The 19,240-nt window shown below is 38.0% G+C and overlaps 1 long non-coding RNA gene across 3 annotated transcripts in view; it reads left to right on the top strand.

The window, feature by feature from the left end:
- LOC129045373 (uncharacterized) overlaps positions 1-19,240 on the top strand; it is a 716,354-nt gene that overhangs the window by 141,374 nt on the left and 555,740 nt on the right. The window lies entirely within an intron of this gene.

Here is a 19,240-nt window from a genome sequence, read left to right as displayed (position 1 = left end):
CTTTGGAATGTACTCTTGACAGGTTAATATTATAAACTGTTGTGGTCATTTTAGTGATGTTCTAATGATACTGTTTGATTGTTGGTTGGTGAATTTTATTTGCATTTTCAAGTTAAGAATAAAATATGGGCTAGAGAAAATTCTTGGTTTGGTGAAATAATTCTAAGCCTATGTTCTGGTACCATCATATATCCCCATCAGTAACAGTGGCTCACTAGTGTACTATACTTGGCATTCTTGCTGCCCTTCCCCACTCTCTCCTGGAATTGAGATCACTTATCAGTACTTGAGGTGATCTAGAGGGAAACTTCTGTTAAATTCATGATGCATTTCAGTTCTTGAAGATTTCTTGTTTACTAATAGACTTCCTTATTGGTCCTGGATGAATATTTTGGAAGGATTGTGGAAGACATTCTCTCAGATAGGGCAGGATATCTTTTACCCTCCAGTTATATGCATCAAAAGAGTTCTCACCCCCATACAACTGGATAACAACAGATCAGGATATTAAACATCAAATTAGCAGAAGGAGGAAAAATACATCAGGAGTGGGATGGAGAGGTCACACACTGTCATACTAATCTCCGTAGTGAAAAATTCAATAAACAATAAAGGACATAAAAGGTTTTAAGAGTGTATTAAGTGTTGCCACAACCAAAAAGAGGAAAGCATAAATCAGAAACAATTGTGAGAAGAAAAGACCTAAACACAGGGGCATTTGATAGCAGAAGTTAAATGATCCTAGAATTATGACAATGGCAGATGTTGGGATGCTTTTTTTTTTCCCTGTGAGGTTTTCGGGAGTGAGATGGCAAGTGTTTTGAATGATTCTCGAGTTTTCTCAGGCCTCTGAAGTACTTTTAGCTCTAGAGAACCAAAGGGACAGGGTAAGGCCAAGAAGAGAATTTGTAGGTGACTGTATACTTCAGCCCTATTGATAAGAACAAAGGAATGATGACCTGCTTTCCTTCCCTCTCTGCTAGATCACTAAGATAGGAAAGGAGGCAGAAAGTCCAGAAACAAAGGCAAGCATTTGGCAGGAGCTCCTGTAGTATATTAGAAGGCATTAAAGTTTTTCTGATCAGGAAATAGCATGATTGGCACACAGGTGTGGGATGGATCATAGTGAAGGGAAATATAATATGGGGGAGACCAATTGATGACTATTACATGTATTCAGGTGATTAGGTGATGACAGTCTGATTTAGGGTGGTGAGAGTACAAATAGAAAGGTGGGGACAGATTCAAGAGATAATGTTTAGGTAGACTCTAAAGGACTTGAAAAATGGTTGGCATAGAATATGTGAAAGAAGAGCATAGAATACTAACAACACAACAATAACAAGAATAAACTTCTTTTGGGTGTTTTCTATGTCTCAGGAACTGTTATGGCTTCATTAAATGTCATAATTCATTTAATCCTCTCAACAACCTTATGACATAGGTACTATTATTAGTTCTATTGTACTATGATTAAAAGAGGGCACAAAAAGGTTATGTGATTTACTGTAGGTGACATAACAGATATTGTTAGTATTCAATAGTTGAATCTTGGCTGTATCTCTCACATGATGTGTTTTGGTTAATTCCCCATCCATTTACTTGGGCAGCCAAAATACTTGGAGTCATTCTAGACTTTTCCCTGACCCACATCTACTACATTATTTAGGAACAGTTGATCCTTTTTGTTAAATGTCTCCCACATTCATTTGCTGCTTCTCCATCCCCATCACCCTCTTTCTAGATCAGGTATTCATCTCTTGGCCTGCTGTGATAACTTCCTGGCTGTTTTACCTGATCTTAGTCTAACCACAGCTCCAAACCATTTTTTCCCCTGATTTTATTTTTTATTTTTTATTTTTTTTAAAGATTTTATTTATTTATTTGACAGAGAGAAACACAGCGAGAGCAGGAACACAAGCAGGGCAGAGGGAGACGGAGAAGCAGGCTTCCCGCTGAGCAGGGAGCCTGATGCAGGGCTCGATCCCAGGACCCTGGGATCATGACCTGAGCCGAAGGCAGACGCTTAATGACTGAGCCACCCAGGTGCCCCTTTTCCCTGATTTTAAAGCAACGCTGCCCAATAGAATTAGAATGCATTCACATATGTAATTTTATATTTTCTAGTAGAACATTAAAAATCAGAAATAAAAAATTAAAAAGAAGTAAAATTAATTTTAATAAAATATTTAATCAGATACATCCAAAATTTTCTTATTATTTTAACATGTAATCAATGTAAAATCATTTTTTTTTTAGATTTCATTTATTTATTTGAGAGAAAGAGAGCATGAGCAGGGGGAGGGGCAGGAGAAGGAGAAGCAGGCTCCACGCTGAGCAGGGAGCCTGATATGGGGCTCGATCCCAGGACCCTGAGATCATGACCTGAGCCAAAGGCAGAAGCTTAACCGACTGAGCCACCTAGGTGCCCCCAATATAAAATCTTAATGGAGTATTTTATATCCCATTATTTCATATTGAAATATGGTACATATTTTATACTTACAAGACATTTCAATTTGGACTACCATATTTCAAGTGCTCAATAATCTTATGTGGTGACCTCTGTGGTGGACAGTACAGCTCTGGAATGATCCTTCTAAATTACAAACCTGGTTATGTCACTTCCCCAGTCAAAATGCTTTCATTACCTCCCTATCACCTATTAGATAATCTCTGAACTCCATGGGAGGATATAAGAGGATCTTCATGATGTCTCTTGGCTAGCAGTGTGGCCTCATCTCCCTGCTCTCAGTTTACACTCCAGCTACACTGAATACCTTGCCATTGCAGAGAACATTCCTCTTAATGCCTCTAATGCCTTTAAGTGAGCTTCTTCCCTGCTGGACTGGTCTTCCTTGATTGTCTAGCAAGAAACTACTGATCTTCCTGGTGCCAACTCAGCACAACTCCTCTGTGAAGTCTTCCCTGACCCCTCAGGTGGAAATAGAACTTTAACTCTGAACTTTGTACCTGCCTTAGTGATCATATTTGTACTGAAATTGGTTCATGTCTGCCTTCACCAAACTAAAAGCTCTCAAAAGCAGAGGTGTCTTTTCATGTTTATATTATTAGCATCCACCTGAGTGGCACCTAGAAGGTGTTAAATAAATGCTGGTTGAATGCATGAAAGAAAACAAGTGAAAATCTCCAAGGTTTTGAGTTTGGGTAGATAGGGAGAGGGGTTGTACCATCAAAAAAAAAAAAAAAAAAAGTATGTGACTATTAGGAAGATAAGCTTATGTGAGAAGGAAACTTTGCTTTGGTACTAAGCTTGAGGAACAGTGAATTGAGGAACAATATTAAACCTCACCAAAATACTTTTAGCTTTAAAAATGTACTTCCCATTTTTAGTCTTGAATTAAGATCAGAATTTTTAGTTGAGATATAACCTGATCCTAAGAGACTCTGTGATAATATGAAAATTATACTAGGCTTCACAGTGCTCCATTTGACTGATACCTCATCATTAATACAGAGAGGCATGCTGGCAGAATAAATAGATTGATTTTAAAAATGTACAAATGGCTCTTTCTGAAAAGCATAACAGATACAAGGAAGTATAGGTAAGAATAAAAGTCATACTCAATCCCACTACCAGAGATAACCACTGTTAATAAATAATTTATTGCATTTGCCTCTTGAAGTGTGTTTTGTTTCATTTTTTAAAGATTTATTTATTTATTTGAGAGAGAGAGCAGAATGAGTGAGAACATGAGTGGGAGGGAGGGACAGTGGGAGAGGGAGAAGCAGACTCACTGCTGAGCAGAGAGCCCAACTTGGGGCTCGATCCCAGGACGCTGGGATCATGACCTGACCCAAAGGCAGACACTTAACTGACTTAGCCACCCAGGCCTCCTTAACTGTTTTATTATAGTCAATTTTGCAACTTCATTTTTTTTCTTTTTAAAATTGTTTCATAAGTGTCTTCTCATGTTATCACTATGAACATTTTAGTGGCTGTATATTATTCCATCTTATGGATATACTATAACAGATCATTGTCCATGTAAATTATACAACCTCATTAAAAAATATAGACAAAAGAATCTAGGAGAGATTGTGAGAGTACTTTCTAGAGAGGAAATTACATGTCAAGTTTATGTGCACAAATGCAATGATGCCCCAATTTCGTAGGATGGGATTACTAAATCATGCTGTGTGGGTATGACATATACAGCATCTGCCACGTATACATCTTAATGCCCCAAAGTGAAAGAGGTAAATGTTAATGTGTGCAGAAGGCATCCAGGGATACCATGAGTAACTTTGAGGCCTGGTTGTTCCAGGTGGTTTTAGAAGACTGAATATTTGAGTCTCCCCAAAATTCTTAGGTTGAAACCTAATCCCCAATGTGATGGTATTTGGAGATGGGGCCTTTGGGAGGTGATAAGGTCATAAGGGTAGAGCCCTCATAAGTGGGATTAGAGCCCTTATGGAAGAGGCCCCGGCCCCAAAGAGCTCCCTAGCCCTTCTTCTATATGAGGATACAGTGAAGAAAAGACAACTGTTTATAAATCAGGAAGTGGGCTCTCAGCAACCACTAAATCTGGTGGCACCATAATCTTGGACTTTTAATCTCCAGTACTATGAGAAATAAATCTCTGTTGTTTATAAGCCACCCAGTCTATGGTGTTTTGTTATAGGAGCCCAAATGCACTAACATAGGCAGTTGGTATGTTTGGTGGGAATAAAGTTGTCTGACCCATTAAGTAATTCATTAAAGAGCTCTTTCTTTTTTTTTTTTTTTAAGATTTTATTTATTTATTTGACAGAGAGAGACACAGCGAGAGAGGGAACACAAGCAGGGGGAGTGGGAGAGGGAGAAGCCGGCTTCCTGCTGAGCAGGGAGTCCGATATGGGGCTCGATCCCAGGACCCTGGGATCATGACCTGAGCCAAAGGCAGACACTTAACGACTGAGCCACCCAGGCGCCCCAAAGAGCTCTTTCTTGATGAGATATGTGGTATCCCCCATGCACTTCCTTGAGGCAGTATGGACATATATACGTATATATATACACGTGTGTGTGTGTGTGTGTATATATATATATATATATATATATATGAAAAGAAATAGAGTAACTCTCCCTGGCAAGGTAACTTTTGAACTGGATCTTATAGGTTTAGTGGGCATCTGGAAGATGAAGAAAGAGTAGGGATGTGCAGGTTATGCCCCATATGCCTCCATTTGCCCCCCTAAATTTATTCTCTGCCCTGTTATGTATCTTAGGGTGCTGTCCCTTAGCATCTATATCATCCAGGATCTGCTCTGGCTTCCATTTGGATTCAGCCAATTGGAGATAATAGTAGGAGGTCAGAAGATAAGAGGAAAGAAAGGTTGGAGTGTTTCTTCTTCTGCTCCCTCCCAGCTTTTCTGCATGGTGCTGCTGGTGGCTGATCTCTCTACATCTTTGTTTCAGGAATATAGCAGGTGGCAGATGGCAGTGCCAAGCACAGAATGAACTGGGAAGAAACAGGATCAGGGAGAATAAAGAGTAACAACTATTATGGTAGTTCCCACAGAGGATGAGGAAGGTCTGTGTTAAGGCAGTGGAGGTGGGCTGGAGATAAGAGGGTACATTTGAGAGACATTTCTGAGGTAGATACTATGAGATTATGAGATTTAGTGATCAGTTAATACAGGGAGTGTATTAGAGGAGGTGTGAGAGGAGGTGAATGTGACAGGTTTTACCATCTGGCAATACCAAGGTGGCTGATGACAGGAATATGAGGATGAAGTATAGAGGAGAAAAGGAAGATAATGGTCAGATTGACTCAACTTAGATTTTTGTTGCCAGAAGGACATTGGGCTATGCCTACATACTTTCTTGTATTTATAAAGGAATTTTAAATTATTATAATGAGTATTTAAAAGACCTTCTGTGTGTCACACACTTACTACCATGTGGGGGGTTTTGAGATGGGAGCTTTTAGCCATGGAAGAGTTCATCTGTGACTCAAATAATTTATTGATAATAGGATGAAGGAAACTTGGAGCCAATGCTTTAAAAATGTTAAGTAGGGGGAAATATTTTTGGTGAATACAAAAGAGTGGAGAAGATTCCAGACCTTGAGAATGAGTGTAAAAATAAGGGGGTTCTGTTGTCTATTAAGTTTTTCTTTTTAAATTTGGTATTATTCCTGCTAAAATTTATTTTTAAAAGAGTAACATTATCAGCCATTATTGAAGTCAATTTCCAAGGCTAAACTGAGAGGGATGATTTTTCTGTCATTTGTTACCCGGGAGCCTGTACTTTCAGGGCTGTGATTATTTCAAGGTGAAAGGTGAGAAGAAATGCTCCTTACCGTTTATTCAGCTGGGATGTCAGTATTGGTAATCTCACTCGCTGTGGTATTTGAGCCTGTTGGCTCTGAAAGGATTTACTTTTTTGCACAAAGAGAGAGCAGAATGGTGGTGTCAAAGATAAAAAGAAATGAGATTTAGAAAAAGTGGATTTCTGTGTCCACAAAATAGCTTTTTATTCAGGGAAGCTTTAATGGGAATTAGTAGTATTGTTTCACATAAAGGGCTCGATTAACACAGTGCGATGAAAGGTAGATGTATTTATAGTTTAAAATTTATACTTCTCTGTGACATCATTTGGTGAAAAAATCAGGGATTAGTATAAGGCTATTTCTTGTGTTATTAAAACATTTCCGTTTTACATTTATAAACACACACATAGATTTTGTTTAAATATTATATCTAGAAGGACCCTTTTATGTACCTGAGGTAGTGGAAGACACCAGGTCAGTCCAGGCACTGGGAAGTAGTAGGAAGTACCTTCCTTTCTGTAATTTTAGGCAAGGACCAGATCTCCTTGTTTGACTACAACTTCTGAAAATAATAGTATTAGACAAGCTTTGGGGGATCATTTCACATGTACTGGAAAAGTTACAATGAACAAGAAGATACAATATCACCTGTCTGGGAGTTTACTGAATTAGAGAAAAGCAGTGTCCTTAGAAATAAATAGATCTTATTTTAATTTTCGTTTGCTATTAAAGATGGGATTTCAGAGATTCTATCCAACCCGTTTATTTTACAAATGCAAAAACAGGCCTGGAGATGTTAAATAACCTGTCCAAGATCTCATAACTAGTCCATGGCAAAGCTGAGACAATTTACTTAAAGCCCAGTGCATTTTCTGGGGTCCCCACATTTCTCACTTTGAGCACAACAGAGCAAAAGTGAGGAATATGGGGAGAGGAAGTATGCTAGTGGGGTTACTTTTTTGCCACTAGAGCCTTTGGGCTTTTAAAAGTTAGTGCTCATAGCTACTATTTTTTCAGTGTGGAGTTCACTATTTCAGCATGGAAGTTAGAGTCAGAATATCAGATGAGTGGGGTGAAAAGGGAAGAGGAGTGATGTGCTAGTCAGAAGCTTGGGTTTACTTTGTGGGATTTGGGGCAGTCATAGCTTCTCTGGGCTTACGTTCCTCAGCTAACCCTTGCTGTTTGGTATCATTGGTATTGTGGTGGACATGTCTTGGCCACCCAACATCCATTTCTATTAAATTATTTTTGAGATAGGTGCTGATTTCCTTTTTGGGATTTACTCTTCCCCCTTAGTGAGACTATGTTCAAGGTATCTTGCCTTTCTCAAGCCAAAGGGTAGACACGTTGTTCAAGCCTGTCAATCAGAGTCTCTCTGGGACTTTATTTCCTGAGAGGACCACAAAAAGGTGAAAGAACACATTGTATTTCTGGCTCATGTTGGTAGTGATTCTCGGAAGACACATCCATCAGTGTCTGCTAGTTGGATCCCTGGTGTTGCCCTTGTTCTCATTTCTTCCCAGATGAATGGATGTTTCTTCTCCAGCCTTCCCTTCATGTCACTGAATTACTCACCATCTTTCTATTTCAGTTTTCTTCCTAAGTTAGCTAGATTTAGTTTCTATTGCTTAGAACCTAGATTGGTATACCCATAGACTTATAAGGCTAAAATAAAAAGTAAGCCTTCAGTAAGGTATTATTATTACATATGTATATTAATCCTTTTTTCTTCAGTGTTTTCTAAATTACATATTTAGAGGTCCTGACATGCAGTTTGTTTGGTGTTACATGTCTTAGTCAACTGGGTATAGCACATGTATTTGCAGCCTGGGAATTTTTGGCCAGAAAGTAACTATCTTCCATCCTAATATTTAAGGTTCAAAAGCAGATAGAATCTTAGTTCTTGAGGGAGGGAAGAAATGTAAAAAGGAAATGTGCAACTAATGAATTGTTGAACACTACAACAAAAACTTATGTTGTACTATAGGCTGGCTCACTGAAACATAATTAAAAACATAAAAGAAAATGTGCAGAAGGTTTCACAGACTGCCACAAATAAGCTAGCAAAACCTTGAAAAGCAAAGGCTAGATGTGCCTTTAAGTAAGGGCTCCTTTTTCTCATTTCAGTTGATGTCAAGCCAGGGACCTGGAGCCCAAATAGAGATTTGGGATTTGTTACACTCTCCAGGTGCTTCACGTTTGTGCTCCTCACTTCCAGAGAAGACTGTCTCTTGTATTCCTCCTGAATTCCCACGTCATTACCTCTCTGAGGGAATGAAGCATTAAATAAGAAGTATTATTCAGCTCTGGGGCTGCTCAGAGTGACCCTTCTAAAATGGTACTGTGACCTTTTTAAGTTGACAAAGCTTATGAGGAACACATTATATACACCATGATCATTTTGAAGGAGGGTCTTTTGTATAAATAACACATTTACTTGTCTGTGTTCCCAGCTAGCTGGTGAGCCATTTGATGATGTAGATTATTCTTATCCCAGATGCTCAACACAGTGCTTGATAAATGCTTTTTAATGTTGAATAAAGAAGCTCCCCTGTCCTTTAGAGCTGGAGATTTTTTTAGTCTTCCTAGTTCTGGAGGGTTAATACATGCTTTAGGTACATTTGATAATTTTCTTTCCCCTGTTTATTCTTGAATGTTGGAACAGATACTTATATTTTAAAGCTCTTCCTTTTGTATCTCTCCAGTGCAGATGAGGCTAATTTCATGATTCTGCTTTGTGAGATCTGAACCACCAGCAAAAGAGAATCAGGCTGTTTCTACTAGTGTTTAGATCTAGTAACTAACTCCTTCCTTTAGCTTTACTTGAAAATTCTTGTTTCAAATATATCACACTATAAACCAACAGCCTAAACATAGTAATAGCTTAATTTATTTTGCTTTTTTTATGGTAGGTTTGTATATAAATGCATTTCAAAATATAATCTTCTAAACTTGCAGATATTCATAATCATTTAGAAATGATAAAAAAGTTGTCAAATACTTGTAATTATAGAAATTGTCACTCAAATTACAGGAAGCTTAGAAAAGCTTTATTGCTGTTTAGTTTTGTTTGAATGCTCCTGAGTGTGCTATTGAGAGCTTTGATAAATCAAGAGGACTGAAAATGGAAATGGTCATAGTGTTTAAGTTATGTTACACTTAAATCCATTTAATTAACTATTTTCACAAACATGGTGTTCTTTTGTAAGAAACATTAAAAAAATCATTTTCTTTTGTGTTTTCCTTTACAGAACCAAAAAAAAAAAAAAAAAAAGAAAATTATCCCTGCATGCTTTTGTATTTCTTATTCTTTGGTTTTCTTCCAATGCATGTATATAATTATATGTTCATGTTGTCATGGTGATACGGGGCTAGAATTGTGAGACTGTTGTAATCACTTCCCTAAGCCTGAAACCTGCTGTCCAGCCCAGCTAAGTCAGCAATGTAATGGTAGATGGTCAATGTATTTTTTGCTGTGAATTAATCTGTTGTTAGTATATTCTTTTTCTTTATGAGGTATAATTGACATATAACATTGTATTAGTTTTAGGTGTGTAACATAATCATTTGCTATTTGTATACACTGTGAAATGATCACCACAATAAGTCTAGTTTACCATTCATCACCATATAGAGTTACGATATTTTTCTTACGATGGGAGTTTTTAAAATTTGCTCCTATAGCAAGTTTCAAATATGCAATATAATATTATTGACTATAGTCACCAGATTGTACATTAAATCCTCATGATTTATTTATTTTATAACTGGAAGTTTATATCTCTTGACTTCCTTCACCCATTTTGTCCACCTTCCCTCTGGCAACCAATAATCTCTTTTTTGTATCTATGAGGTTTTTTTTTTTATATTCCACATATTAATGAAATCATAGGATATTTGTCTGTCTGACTTATTTCACTTAGCATAATACCATCACCGTCCATCCATGTTGTCATAAATGGCATGATTTCATTCTTTTTTTTTATGGTTGAATAATATTCCCTTATATATGAATACTTTTTCTTTATCCATTCATCCATTGATGGACACTTAGGTTGTTTCCTTGAATATTGTAAATAATGTTGCAATGCACGTAGGGGGTGCATATACCTTTTTGAATTAGTGTTTCCATTTTCTTCGGATAAATACCCAGTGGTGGAATTGCTGGATCATAGGGTAGTTCTATTTTTAATTTTTTGAGGAAACTCCATACTGTTTTCTATTGTGGCCATCCCAATTTACATCCCCACTAACTGCATGTGGATTCTCTTTTCTCCACATCCTCACCAACATTTTTTATTTCTTGTCTTTTTGATACTAGTCATTCTGACAGGTATGAGGTGATATGTCACTGTTGTTTTTATTTGCATTTCTCTGATGATTAGTGGTGTTGAGCATGTGTTCATATGCATGTTGGTTATATGTGTATCTTCTTTGGGAAACTATTGAGATCTTCTGCCCACTTTTAAATTAGATTTTTTTTTTCCTGCTATTGAGTTGTAGGAGATTTTTAATATTTTGGATATTAACCCCTTATTGGATATATGATTTGCAAATGTTTTCTCCCATTTAGTAGGTTGCCTTTTCATTTTGTTGATTGTTTCCTTTGCTGTGCAGAAGCTTTTAAGTTTGATGTAGTATCAGTTACCTATTTTTGCTTTTGTTGCCTTTGCTTTTGGAGTCAGATCCAAAAAGTCATCACCAAGACCAATGTCAAGGAACTTACTGCAAGTTTTATGCTTTTAGGCCTTACATTTAATCTTTAACATATTTTGAGTTAATTTTTTTGTGTAGTATAAGATAGTACTCTAGTTTCATTCTTTTGCATGTGGTTGTCTAGTTTTCCCAGCACCATTTATTGAAGAGCCACTCTTGGATCCTTTGTTGTAAATCAATTGGTGTATATGCTTGGGTTTATTTCTGGGCTCTCTATTCTATTCCATTGATCTATGTGTCTGTTTTTATGTTAGTACTATACTATTTTGATTACTATAGCTTTGTAATATAGTTTGAAATCAGGGAGCATGTTGCTTCCAACTTTTTCTTCTTTCTGAAGATGGCTTTGGCTATTTAGGGTCTTTTATGGTTCCATACACATTTTAGAATTTTTTTGTTCTATTCCTGTGAAAAATGTCATTGGAATTTTGATAAAGGTTGTATTGAATCTGTGGATTGCTTTGGGTAATGTGGACATTTTAACAATATTAATTCTTCCAATCCATGAACATGGAATATCTTTCAAATTATTTGTGTCTTCTTCAGTTTCTTTCATCAGTGTCTTATAATTTTCATGTGTAGGTCTTTTACCTCCTTGGTTAAATTTATGCCTAGGTATTTTATTCTTTTTTAATGCAATTGTAAATGAGATTGTTTTCTTAATTCCTCTTTCTGATAGTTCATTGTTAGTGTATAAAAATGCAACCAATTTTGATTTTGTACCCTGCAAATTTACTGAATTTATTTGTTCTAAGAGTTTTTTGGTGGAGTCCTTAGGGTTTTCTATATACAATCATGTCATCTGCAAATAGTGACAGTTTCACTTCTTACTTTCCAGTTTGGGTGTCTTTTATTTCTTTGTCTTGTCTAATTGCTCTTCTAGGATTATGTTGAATAAAAGTGATGAGAATGGTCATACTTTTTTTGTCCCTGATCTTAGAGGAAAAACTTTCAGCTTTTCATTGTTGAGGGGGATATGAGCTGTGTGCTTTCATATATGGCCTTTCTTATGTTGAGGTATGTTCCTTCTATACCCACTTTGTTGAGTTTTTTATCATAAATGGGTGTTGAATTTTGTCAGATGCTTTTTCTTCATCCATTGAAGTGATCATATGATTTTTATCATTTTGTTGATGTGGTGTATCACATTGATTTATTTGCAGATGTTGTCTTGTATCTCTGGAATGAATCCCACTTGACCGTGGTGTATAAACCTTTTAATGTATTGGTGAAATTGGTTTGCTAATATTTTGCTGAGGCTTTTGAGGGTTGCTGGATGGGAGGTGGGTGGAGGGATGGGGGTAATTGGGTGATGGCATTAAGAAGGGGTACTTGATGTAATGAGCACTGGGTGTTATATGCAACTGATGAATCACTAAATTCTACCCCTGAAACTAATAATACACTATATGTTAACTAAATTGAATTTAAGTTAAATATTTATAAAACAGTATGGTATTAAACTGCCCTACTATCATGGTATTAGTATCGATTAGTTCCTTTATGTTTGTTATTGACTGTTTTTACGTATTTGGGTGCTCCCGTGTGGGGTGCATAAATATTTACAATTATTCTATCTTCTTGTTGAATTGTCCCCTTATTATTATATAATGTCCCTCTTTGTCTCCTGCTACAGTCTTTGTTTCAAACTCTATTTTGTTTGATATAACTATTGCTACCCTGGCTTTCTTTCCACATCCATTTGCATGATAAATATTTTTCTATCCTCTCATTTTCAATCTGCATGAGTCTTTAGGTCTGAAATGAGTCTTTTGTAGATGGCATATAGATGGGTCTTGTTTTTTATCTAATCTTATTTTTTGTCTTTATCTTATCCACTCTGTCACCCTATGTCTTTTGATTAGAGCATTTAGTGCATTTACATTCAATGTAATTATTGGTAGTTATGTATTTATTGCCATTTTTTAAGCTTGTTTTGTGGTTGTTTTTGTAGTTTTTCTCTGTTCCTTTCTGCTCTTGCTCTCTTCTCTCATGGTTTGCTGGCTTTTAGTGACATAGTTGGATTCCTTCCTCTTTATTTTTTGCATATCTATTACTAGTTTTTGATTTGTGGTTATCACTAGGTTTGTATATAACTATTTGGTTTATATATAACATCTGCATATAGCAGTCTATATTAAGTTGATGATCACTTATGTTTGAGCCCATTCTTTTTTTTTTAATATTTTATTTATTTTTTGACAGAGAGAGAGACAGCGAGAGAGGGAACACAAGCAGGGAGAGTGGGAGAGGGAGAAGCAGGCTTCCTGCGGATCAGGGAGCCAGATGCAGGGCTCGATCCAAGGCACCTGGGATCATGACCTGAGCCGAAGGCAGACGTTTAATGACTGAGCCTCTCAGGAGCCCCTGAGCCCATTCTTTACTCCTCTCCATTGCCCCCCTGCACGTTTTAGGTTTATGGTGTCATACTTTACATCCTTTTATTTGGTGAGTCCCTTGACTGATTTTCCCAGATATATTTTACTGCTGTTACGCTTTCTACTTTTCTTACTTTTTTTTTTATTAGAGGGAGAGAGAGCACAAGCAGTGGGAGCAGTAGGCAGAGGAAGAAGCAGACTCCCCACTGAGCAAGGAGCCTGATGTGGGACTTGATCCTAGGACCACAGGATCAGGACCAGAGCTGAAGGCAGCCACTTAACCAAATGAGTCACCTAGGTGTCCCTACTTTTCTTACTCTAACTTATGATCTTTCCTTTCCACTCAGAGTCTCCTTTTAGTATAGTCATCTGCAGTGTCTCTCTTTGCCTGTCTGTTGTGGGCAGTGTTTGGCAGACCAGTGGTATTAGCAGGCCAGTCTGGGGTTGCCTTGGGGTTGAGTTTAGTCAGACCAGGCATTTGCCAGAGATGGAGTTGCACCAAACTGCAGGGTGCTTTCCCCGTGTTGTCTCCTGAGAAGCTTTCATTGGTGGTGGTTGCAGCCTGCAATCAGACCAACTGTTTGCCCTTAGCCCAATGCAGGGATTGCCCTCTGACTGGTGTGTCTGGTTATCTTCCCCTCAACCCCAGGACAGGAGTCACTTTGGAGTGGTGCTGGCCTATTGGGGCTGTTTGCCCACTGCCAGACTTGTGGCCCCAGTTTGAATGGGCTCTGGTCAAGAGCACATTGGAGGGGGTGGGGCACACAGTGCTTATAGGGTTTGCACACTGGGGGAGTGAGGCCCCAGGAGAGAGGCCCCACAAAGTATGTGGTTCAGGAGGTGCAGTATTGGCAAGGTGTATTGGTCTTCTGGGGGAGAGGCAAGCAGGACTGAAAGGGTGGATCCCCCAGAGCCCAGGGGGTGGGGCTTGGTGTAAGCAAGTCAGCTCCCCACCTCCTCCCCCCGACCCCCACCCCTGCTGGTTTCTGCATGGCTGTGTGTTTATGCTGGGGTTGGGGGAGGGAAATGACACCTGCCAGCTCCTTTATTTTTGGAGGAGTCTCCCAGCAATCACTGCCCCTTGGGACATCCTCTGAGATTAGTAAATAAATCTCCCTCATGTATGCCCCAGGTGTTTTTCAAACAACTGCTTCTGTGATATACTCTGTAGGCTTGCTGTTGTGCTGTGTCTTTAAGGGTGGGGACTCAGCTTCTTCTTGCCCTAAGCCTGCTGATTTTTTAAAATTCTAGACTTTAAGTACTGCTGGTTGTAAGAACTCACAAAATTTGGCCCCTCTAGTTTTCAAAGCAAGATATTATGGGGAGTCATCTTCCCTGCGTGGGCTCCCCAGTGGGATAATCTATTTCCCTTCCCTTTCTGCACCTACTGCTCCCTCGCTCCTGCCACAGTCTGTGGGTCTCTGTAGTAACCTACCATGTCTCCACCCTTCCTACCCTCTTGATGTGGCCTCTTCTGTACCTTTAATTGTGGAGTTTGTTCTGCCAGTCTTCTGGGTTGTTTTTCTGCTTATTTACACTGATGTGTTATCTAGTTGTATCCATAGGACAGTAGGACAAGGTGAGCTTGTGGTCCTCCTACTCTGCCATCTTTCCTCTAGCTAACTCTCTGTCTGCTCTGATCTTTATTTTATTTTAATTTTATTTCATATTTTTTCCTTTCTTCTAGCTTTGGGCTTTGTTTGTTCTTCTCTTTCTACTTCCTTTAAGTGTAAAATTACATTGTTTATTTAGAGATTTTTCTTTCTTCCTTCCTTTGTTTTTGTTTTTGTTTTGTTTTGTTTTGTTTTTGTGGTAGGCCTGTATCACCATGAACTTCCCTCTGAGAACTGCTTTTGCTGCATCCCATTGCTTTTGGTATGTTGTATTTCCATTTTCATTTGTCTCAAGGTACTTTTTTATTTCTCCTCTGATTTCTGTGTTGACTCATTGGTGTCCAGTAGCATGTTGTTTAGTCTTCACATATTTGTGATTTTTCTAATTTTCCTCTTGTAATTGATTTCTGGCTTCATACCGTTGTGGTTGGAAAAGATGCTTGATATGATTTCAGTTTTCTTGAATTTATTAAGACTTGCTTTGTGGCTTAATAAGTGATCTATCCTGGAGAATATTTCATATGCACTTGAGAATATTGTGTATTCTGCTGCTTTTTGGACGGAATTTTCTGTATATATCTATTAAGTCCATCTGGTCTAATGTGTCATTTAAGGCCAATGCTTCCTTATTGATTTTCTGTCTGGATGATGTATCCATTGATGTAAGTGCGATATTAAAGTCCCCTTGTATTATACTGCTGTCAGTGTCTCTCTTTACATCTGTTAGTATTTGCTTTATATAATTAGGTGCTCCTATGTTGGGTGTGTAAATACTTACAAATATTATATCTTCTGATAATATCTCTCTTCCTCATTATATAATCCCATTTTTGTCTTTTATCATAGATTTTGCTTTAATGTTTATTTTGTCTGATATAAGTATAGCTACCCCAGCTATATTTTTGTTTCCATTTGCATGAAACATCTTTTGCCATCCTTTTGCTTTCAGTCTGTGTGTGGGCTTACATGATTTTCATGTAGGCAGCATATAGGTAGGGCTTGTTTTTTTTTTTTTTAAGAATTTATTTATTTATTTGTCAGAGAGAGAGAAGGAGAGAGAACACAAACGGGGAGCAGCAGGCAGAGGGAGAAGGAGAAGCAGACTCCCCACTGAGCAGGGAGCCTGACTTGGGGCTCCATCCCAGAACCCTGGAATCATGACCTGAGCCAAAGGCAGACCCTTAACCAACTGAGCCACCCAGGTGCCCCCCTCATTTTTTTTTTTTTTAAAGATTCTTGGTTGATTTTGGGTAACTCTTTACCATAGTTTTTGGCTAACTCTTATTCTCCTAGGATATTTCTAGTATTGGACTTTGCATATAATAGGTGCTCAGTAAATGTTTGCTAAAGGAATGGTTTTGAATATAAACTGAAACATAATGGAGGAAGTGGCTTTTGTCATTTCTTTTTTTTGTATGTATTTTTAAAAAATTATTGACATATATTATTTGTTTCAGGGGTACAAGTCTGTGATTCATCAGTCTTACACAATACACAGCACTCACCACAACACATACCCTCCCTAATGTCAATCACCTAATCACCCCATCCCCTGGACACCCCTCCCCTCCAGCAACCCTCAGTTTGTTTCCTGAGATTAAGAGTCTCTTATGGTATGTCTCCCTCTCTGGTTTCTTCTTGTTTCATTTTTTCCTCTCTTCCCCTATGATCCTCTGTTTTGTTTCTTAATTTCCACATATCAGTGAGATCATATGATAATTGTCTTTCTCTGATTGACTTATTTCGCTTAGCATAATATGCTCTAGTTCCATCCACGTCTTTGCAAATGGCAAGATTTTATTTTTTGATGGCCGTGTAACATTCTATTGTATATATATGCCATATCTTCTTTATCCATTTGTCTGTTGATGGACATCTGGGTTCCTTCCATATTTTGGCTATTGTGGACATTGCTGCTATGAACATTGGGGTGCAGGTGTCCCTTCGGATCATTACATTTGTATCTTTGGGGTAGATATCCAGTACTGCAATTGCTGGTAGCTCTGTTTCATACAGTAGCTCTGTTTTCAACTTTTTGAGGAACCTCTATACTGTTTTTCAGAGTGGCTGCACCAGCTTGCACTCCCACCAACAGTGTAGGAAGGTTCCCCTTTCTCTGCATCCTCGCCGACATCTGTCATTTCCTGACTTGTTAATTTTAGCCATTCTGACTGGTGTGAGGTGGTATCTCATTGTAGTTTTGATTTGTACTTACCTGTATTTACCTGATGCCGAGCGATGTTGAGCACCTTTTCATGTGTCTGTTGACCATTCGGATGTCTTCTTTGCAGAAATGTGTGTTCATGTTTTCTGCCCATTTCTTGATTGGATTATTTGTTCTTTGGGTGTTGAGTTTGATAAGTTCTTTATAGATCTTGAATATTAGCCCTTTATCTGATATGTCATTTGCAAATATCTTCTCACATTCTGTCAGTTGTCTTTTGGTTGTTGACTGTTTCCTTTGCTGTGCAAAACTTTTTATCTTGATGAAGTCGCAATAGTTCATTTTTGCCTTTGTTTCCCTTGCTTTGGCAATGTGTCTAGGAAGAAGTTGCTGCGTCCGAGGTTGAAGAGGTGGCTGCCTATGTTTTCCTCAAGAATTTTGATGGATTCCTGTCTCACATTTAGGTCTTTCATCCATTTTGAGCCTATTTTTGTGTATGATGTAAGGACATGGTCCAGTTTCATTCTTCTGCCTGTGGCTGTCCAATTTTCCCAACACCATTTGTTGAAGAGACTGTCTTTTATCCATTGCATATTTTTTCCTGCTTTGTCAAAGATTAGTTGACCATAGAGTTGAGGGTCCATTTCTGGGCTCTCTATTCTGTTCCATTGATCTATGTGTCTGTTTTTGTGCCAGTACCATACTGTCTTGATGATTACAGCTTTGTAATAGATATTGAAGTCCGGAATTGTGATGCCACCAGCTTTGCTTTTCTTTTTAAACATTCCATTGGCTATTCAGGGTCTTTTCTGATTCCATACAAATTTTAGGATTATTTGTTCCAGTTCTGTGAAAAAAGTTCATGGTATTTTGATAGTGATTGCATTGAATGTATAGATTGCTCTAGGTAGCATAGACATTTTACAGTATTTGTTCTTCCAATCCATGAGCATGGATTTCTTTGTGTCTTCCTCAATTTCTTTCATGAGTATTCTGTAGTTTTCTGAGTACAGCTCCTTTGCCTCTTTGGTTAGATTTATTCCTAGGTATCTTACGGTTTTAGGTGCAATTGTAAATAGGATCGATTCCTTAATTTCTCTTTCTTCTGTCTTGTTGTTGGTGTGTAGAAATGCCACTGATTTCTGTGCATTGATTTTATATCTTGCCACTTTACTGAATTCCTGTATGAGTTCTAGCAGTTTTGGGGTGGAGTCTTTTGGGTTTTCCACATAAAGTATCATATCATCTGCAAAGAATGAGAGTTTGACTTCTTCTTTGCTGATTTGGATGCCTTTTACTTCTTTTTGTTGTCTGATTGCTGTGGCTAGGACTTCTAATACTATGTTGAATAGCAGTGGTGATAGTGGACATCCCTGCCGTGTTCCTGACCTTAGGGGAAAGCTTTCAGTTTTCCCCCATTGAGAATGAAATTCGCTGTGGGTTTTTCATAGATGGCTTTTATGATATTGAGGTATGTACCCTCTATCCCTACACTGTGAAGATTTTTTAATCAAGAAAGGTTGCTGTACTTTGTCAAATCCTTTTTCTGCATCTATCGAGAGGATCATATGGTTCTTGTCCTTTATTTTATTAATGTAGTGCATCACATTGATTGATTTGCAGAAGTTGAACCAACCTTGCAGCCCAGGGATAAATCCCACTTGGTCATGGTGAATAATCCTTTTAATGTACTGTTGGATCCTATTGGCTAGTATTTTGGTGAGAATTTTTGCATCCATGTTCATCAGGGATATTGGTCTTTAATTCTTTTTGGTGGGGTCTTTATCTGGTTTGGGGATCAAGGTAATGCTGGCCTCATAAAAAGAATTTGGAAGTTTTCCTTCCATTTCTATTTTTTGAAACAGTTTCAGAAGAATAGGTGTTAATTCTTCTTTAAATGTTTGGTAGAATTCCCCTGGGAAGCCATCTGGCCCTGGGCTCTTGTTTATTGGGAAGTTTTTGATTACTGCTTTAATTTCCTTGTTAGTTATGGGTCTTTTCAGGTTTTCTATTTCTTCCTGGTTCAGTTTTGGTAGTTTATACATCTCTAGGAATGCATCCATTTCTTCCAGATTGTCTAATTTGTTGGCA

Source organism: Mirounga angustirostris, unplaced genomic scaffold (assembly GCF_029215605.1).
Source record: "Mirounga angustirostris isolate CCGP_5_RB_7025 unplaced genomic scaffold, mMirAng1.0.hap1 SCAF_1, whole genome shotgun sequence".
Taxonomy (NCBI): Eukaryota; Metazoa; Chordata; class Mammalia; order Carnivora; family Phocidae; genus Mirounga; species Mirounga angustirostris.
The sequence above is the reverse complement of the archived record's forward strand: the minus strand, read 5'-3'. Positions and strand labels throughout refer to the sequence as shown.